The 5528-nt window shown below is 29.7% G+C and overlaps 1 long non-coding RNA gene across 2 annotated transcripts; it reads right to left on the bottom strand.

Annotated features, from left to right (window-relative positions):
- Window positions 1–3174: 3174 nt before the first annotated feature.
- On the bottom strand, window positions 3175–5148 carry LOC127132098 (uncharacterized). Of its 2 annotated transcripts, XR_007806607.1 has the most exons (3): window positions 4961–5148; window positions 4229–4328; window positions 3175–3456 (listed from the first exon to the last, which is right to left on the bottom strand). It is a non-coding gene; the product is annotated as an uncharacterized LOC127132098 (long non-coding RNA). The 2 variants fall into 2 exon arrangements; XR_007806608.1 differs by lacking the exon at window positions 3175–3456 and having other exon boundaries at window positions 4023–4328.
- Window positions 5149–5528: the final 380 nt, after the last annotated feature.

The following is a 5528-nucleotide window of genomic DNA, read 5'->3' on the forward strand; positions in this document are numbered from 1 at the left end:
TACAACCTAGCCTACATAGGATCATACTAGGCCATACTTTTTTCTTAAATAGAAAAGGCTTAGGTTTTTTTATAAGCCTATTTCGTTAAAAAGGCTAGGCAAGAGGCCATAAAAAATATTTTAAGCCTATCAGACTGACCTATTATTATATTGTATTTTTTACTTTGGATTTAAATACATAAATGAATCTTATATACCTTGAAGAAATAATGAAAATAAGCTTAAAAATATTATGAACAATGTCATAAGTTGTTTACATAAGTTCTCTAAAATAAATAGTATCACAAAACGTATATTATTAGTTAAACTCGGATAAGTCAATGCAAACAAATATTTAGTTTCGTTGATCTTTTAATTTATTAGTATATTTAAATATTAGTTAAATTGCTTATTTACAAGTGAAATGAGGATGTAGAGCCTTCAACTTTATCACTATTTATTTTGGTTTTGGTTTAAAGGTAGAACTCCTTGGTAGGGTATAACCAATACTTCTTTTTCCACTTCTACTGACACCATATATCATAAAAGCCATCTTGCTTCAGTCTATGTTCTTAGCTAGAAATTTTTGAAAAGCTATGTCATATTTATTAAATATACATTCAGAATTTACAAGAGTTGTTACAAGAATTTCCTTTTCAAGTTTTTCGTTTTTGCTTCTGAGAGAAAGATTTTATTTTTCTAAAATATCAATTTTTTCTTTTAAAGAAGAGTTTTCTTTTATCAACTCACTATGTGCTCCAGAATCATCAACGTGAATCCTTTTTAGTTTCATGTGTTTTTCCTAGAGTTTCTGACTCTTTTCAAACATTTCTACTAAGTCTACTTCAAGTTCAGTACGAGTTAATTTAGAAAATACCTCTTCTGATTCTGAGTTTGAATCTGATTTTGGTTCTGAAACTTTAGTGCCAACCATGAATGATATGCTGGCTTGTTACTTTTCAGAGTCCTCTTCTTAGGAGTCAGAGACGTCCCATGTTACCATTAAACCTTTCTTCTTCTCTTTGGAGAATCTTTTCTTAGGCTTTTCCTTGATAAGCTTGGGACATTGATTCCTGTAGTGACATTATTTTCTACACTCAAAGTAGGCACCTTCTGTGTCTATTCCAGACTTATGGTGCTCGGAGTTTGACTCAGATCTTCCTTCTTTTCTATAGCCTCTAAAGTTGCTTTGTTTTTTCTTCCAGAGATGGTTGACTCTTCTGAACAAAAGAGAGAACTCATCCTCATCATTAAACTTTTCTTCTGATTCTTCTGCTTTAGCTTGAAAAGCATTGGTTTTTGACTTCAGAGCCACAAACGTTTTCCGCCTTTGAGGCTCATCCTCTTCTAGCTCGATCTCATGGCTTCTCAGAGAACTTACTAGCTCTTCCAAAGTTATTTTCTTCATATTATTTGACGCCTTTAGTGCTGTCACCATTGGCCCCCATTTCTTTGGCAGGATTCTGATGATTTTCTTTACATGATCTTTAGTTATGTAACATTTGCCCAAAACTTTCAAACCAGCAGCAAAAGTTTGAAACCTTGAGAACATATTCTCAATATTTTCATCTTCTTCAATTTTGAAAGCCTCGTACTTTTGAATCAAGGTTAGGGCCTTGGTTTCTATCACATGATCATTTCCTTCACGGGTCATTCTTAAAGAATCAAATATAGATTTAGTAGAGTCTTTATTTGTAATCTTTTCATACTTAGTGTAGGAAATAATATTTAGCAGTATTGTTCTTGATTTGTGGTGATTTTTGTTATCTCTCTTTTGATGTTCATTCATTTTGCTTCTGCCAAGCTTAACACCACTTGAGTTTACATGATGTGTGTAGCCATTTACTACCATATCCCATAAATATGCATCATATCCAAGGAAGAAAATTTCAATTATATCCTTCCAATAATCAAACTTTTATCCATCAAAGATTGTAGATTTAGCATAATAGTGATCATTGTTGTTTGTATATGACTTCTCACCACTATAAGTATCTGTTGTATGAAGATCACTCCAAATGAAACACTAGAGTGGCGTTGTAGCCTGTAGTTGTGAAGATGATGGGATGCGAAAGACTTCTTTGACACACAATACAATACTTTATGGAAAATTAGATTTGCTTTTGTACTTCTCTCACATTAAATATTTTGTTGACTTTTGGATAACTTCCATTCAAAGGTTTCTGATATTTGTTGATGAAGCCTGAGTCGCATTTCCAAAGTATGCCATCAGAATTAATAAAATAGATATAGTCTTTGGACAAGTGGGTTATGAGATTTTCACAAGCATATAGATAAAGCTTTATATCAAAGTCAGTTTGGAGAAATTTCTCTTCAGAATGTTGACTTGATAGATCAAAGTTGACTTGTTTGAACACTTATATATTCCTTGGTTCAGAGTCTGGATATCTTCAGAGTCATAATTTATTCCAATTTTTCTACACACTCAGCAAACTGGTTAGAGTACAAAATTATTCTCTTACACTTTATTATCATAAAAACTTAAGGATAATTGTAGAACTAACTTGTTTCAACAACAAATTCTAAACAAATATGTAAATAAATAAGTAAATAACAAAATTTGAATAGAGAAATGACCTAATGCATCCCAAATGAGCTATGAATTAAACTTGTACGAATAATTGACAAAATCATGTATATACATATACAAAACCTAAGTAACCTGATAACAACCTTAGATTTTTCTCATTAAAATATGACTACAAAATTATTTCAAAATAATTTAAAAATGGAAAGTATTAACAAAAAAATTGTGGAAAAATTAACAAAAATGTTCAAGTGCAAATTGTAACAATAAAAATAATTGGGCATATTATTCTCAACTTTCCCATAATTGTGGCAGCTAAGCAAGTGTGACACTATAGCTAGAAATCTCTTATTTGGTTATTTGCAAAATATTGACTTACTCCTAATTGACTAAAACAACAAACTTCTAGTATCATTTTATTGCATAAATTAGATGTGAGAATTTTTTTTTCACACCTCAAGTTTCAATGTGGTTTGGAAAAACAACAAACATTCATAAATTGCAAGATTGAAACAATATTGTGTGACACACCAACTTGAATTATACTACTAATATAAAACTCATATATCATTTTTATGCTTTAAGTAGTAGAAACATTGGATTTAGAAGCTGAAAACATTTAAAATGCTTTCAACAATAGTGTGCATTACTGTTTTACCAAGACATAGGTCACAAACAACCAAATCAATTGCAATTGTAGCAGATACCAAAACATAAGTCCTAATGAAAGATAAAGTCTAATTGCATCTATTGCCAATTTGAGGAATAACATCAAATACGTTATTCAATATTTCACACAATTAAGAAACAATTCAAAATAATTACAAATTGGATGAAACATGGAATGACAACATACACTCGACTGTAAAGCCTCAACAGTTGGAAGCAACATGTCCTCCTCCATGATAGAAACCTTGGTTGTATCCTGTCTATGATGGCATAAGGAAAGAAAGCATGTTAATGCACATTGAGATATGATAACGTGAAATAAATATTGTAATGTATAGACACAATTAAGAAAACATATAAGCAAACAAATTCTATGAAAACTCACTTTGAAAAACACATAAGAAAACTTTTTCACATTAAGACATGTCCCAAAGAGATGACAACTTTGAGTTTGTCTGATAAAGAATGTATCATGAAGAACATGGCGACCAGAAAATAAAAGTCACTTCATAAATGGTTGAAATAGTTGGAGTTATGATCACAACATAAAAGCATGCAAGCTGGGGAAAAATACAAAATTGGAAAAAAATACAAAATTAGAAAAACATAAAGGGAAGAGAAACATGATAATCAATATCCATGTTAGTAAACCAAAACATTTTTTATATGGAATGGTAAAGGGAAAAGAAATGTGAAGCTAAAAATGTGATAACTTATTGAAGTTAGTAAACCTAAACAATTGTGATATGAAAAGGTTATAAAATATTATAATCAGCTTTTTGAGCTTCTGTTAGTAATTCCAAAGAATAAACATAGCATTCTATAGTTGAATAAACCCAATATCTCAAAGACAAATCTAAACTAACATGTATCTAATTCAACTTTGTTACCATCAATCAAACAATAAAACGACACAAATATACATGCATTAGGTCTGACGAGTGCAGTTGAAAAGTTACTTAAGCCAACAGATTCAAGAGCTTTTCTGAACTAAGCAAATAATGAAGCATGACAACATTTGTAGTGATATACTTATAGATCAAAGCTTGATGTTCAACTTCCATCTGTTAAAAATGTGTAAATGCTCCTCTAACACCATTAAAACCTCCATGCATGCTTCTAGAACCATAGCCTATAAGGGTGACAAAAAATCACAAAAAAGTTGCTTTAGTTCAGAACTTAAAAAGAAAATTAGAATAAAACCACATAGATTTTCTTTAATTTTGAAGAAATAATAACAGTTAGTTAAACTTTTTTTTTCATATATAGAAAAGGAAAGAACATTTTTTTAAGAGGAAGATAATAATACATAACATAACTAATAAAATAATATGTAAAAATGTCAAAAATGGAAGGAAACATGTAACATCTATCAGAGTTCACTGCCATGCTTGGAAGTTGGATGAGAGTGCACTGCAAAATTTGATGAAAGTTCATTGTGAAATTTTATCAAACACATAGTAGGCATATGTGTAACTGTAATAGAGAAACAGACAACTAAAAGAGGAATGGAGAAATATAAGCTATTATTGGAGATAAAGAAAAAATCCTAAAATATATTATCAATGTAACAAATCTCAAACTTATTTTTTCTTGTTTCCGTGTGAGCTTTGTATTCACCAAGACTCTTCTTTATTCAAAATACCATAGTTTTTGCTTTCTCTATCAATATAATAAACAAATACAAAAATCAAAACTAAAACTCATATTTCAATCAGAAAAATAAAAAAATTGAGAAAAAAATCTGAAAAAAATAAAGCATACCTAGCAGCAAGACTTGAATAGACAACATCATACCGATTAGCAGCATTGGTAAAAGATTCATTTTCCTTATCATTAACAACTCCATACACTTTATAATATCATCCTTTGTCATTTGATCCCTAATTAAAAAAAACATACAATACTTAAATAATCAAATTCTTATAAATTATTCGGAGGCGTTGCAAAGATAAAATGATCAATGATAATGTGCACTGGCATATAGTTATGTTGTTGACAAATGCATATACATAAATAAACAATCAATATAGACAAAAGAAATGAAATTCATTACAATTTTGTTATAATAAAGTCATAATAGAACAACATAATAAACAAACATAAGAACATGCTCAAACACTAATAACATAAAAAATATTTCAAATGTGAAGAAACAATAGCATGAAATACATATGATGATGAAATAAAAATATGACGTCACTATAAGCATATAGATAGAAACACTCAAGGGTTATCAATGAATTTTTTGGAAGTGAAGACACGTGAAATATATCATACATCAAATATATCACACAATGTTGGAACATAAACATGCAATCAAATACAAGGG

Source organism: Lathyrus oleraceus, chromosome 1 (genome assembly GCF_024323335.1).
Source record: "Lathyrus oleraceus cultivar Zhongwan6 chromosome 1, CAAS_Psat_ZW6_1.0, whole genome shotgun sequence".
Taxonomy (NCBI): Eukaryota; Viridiplantae; Streptophyta; class Magnoliopsida; order Fabales; family Fabaceae; genus Lathyrus; species Lathyrus oleraceus.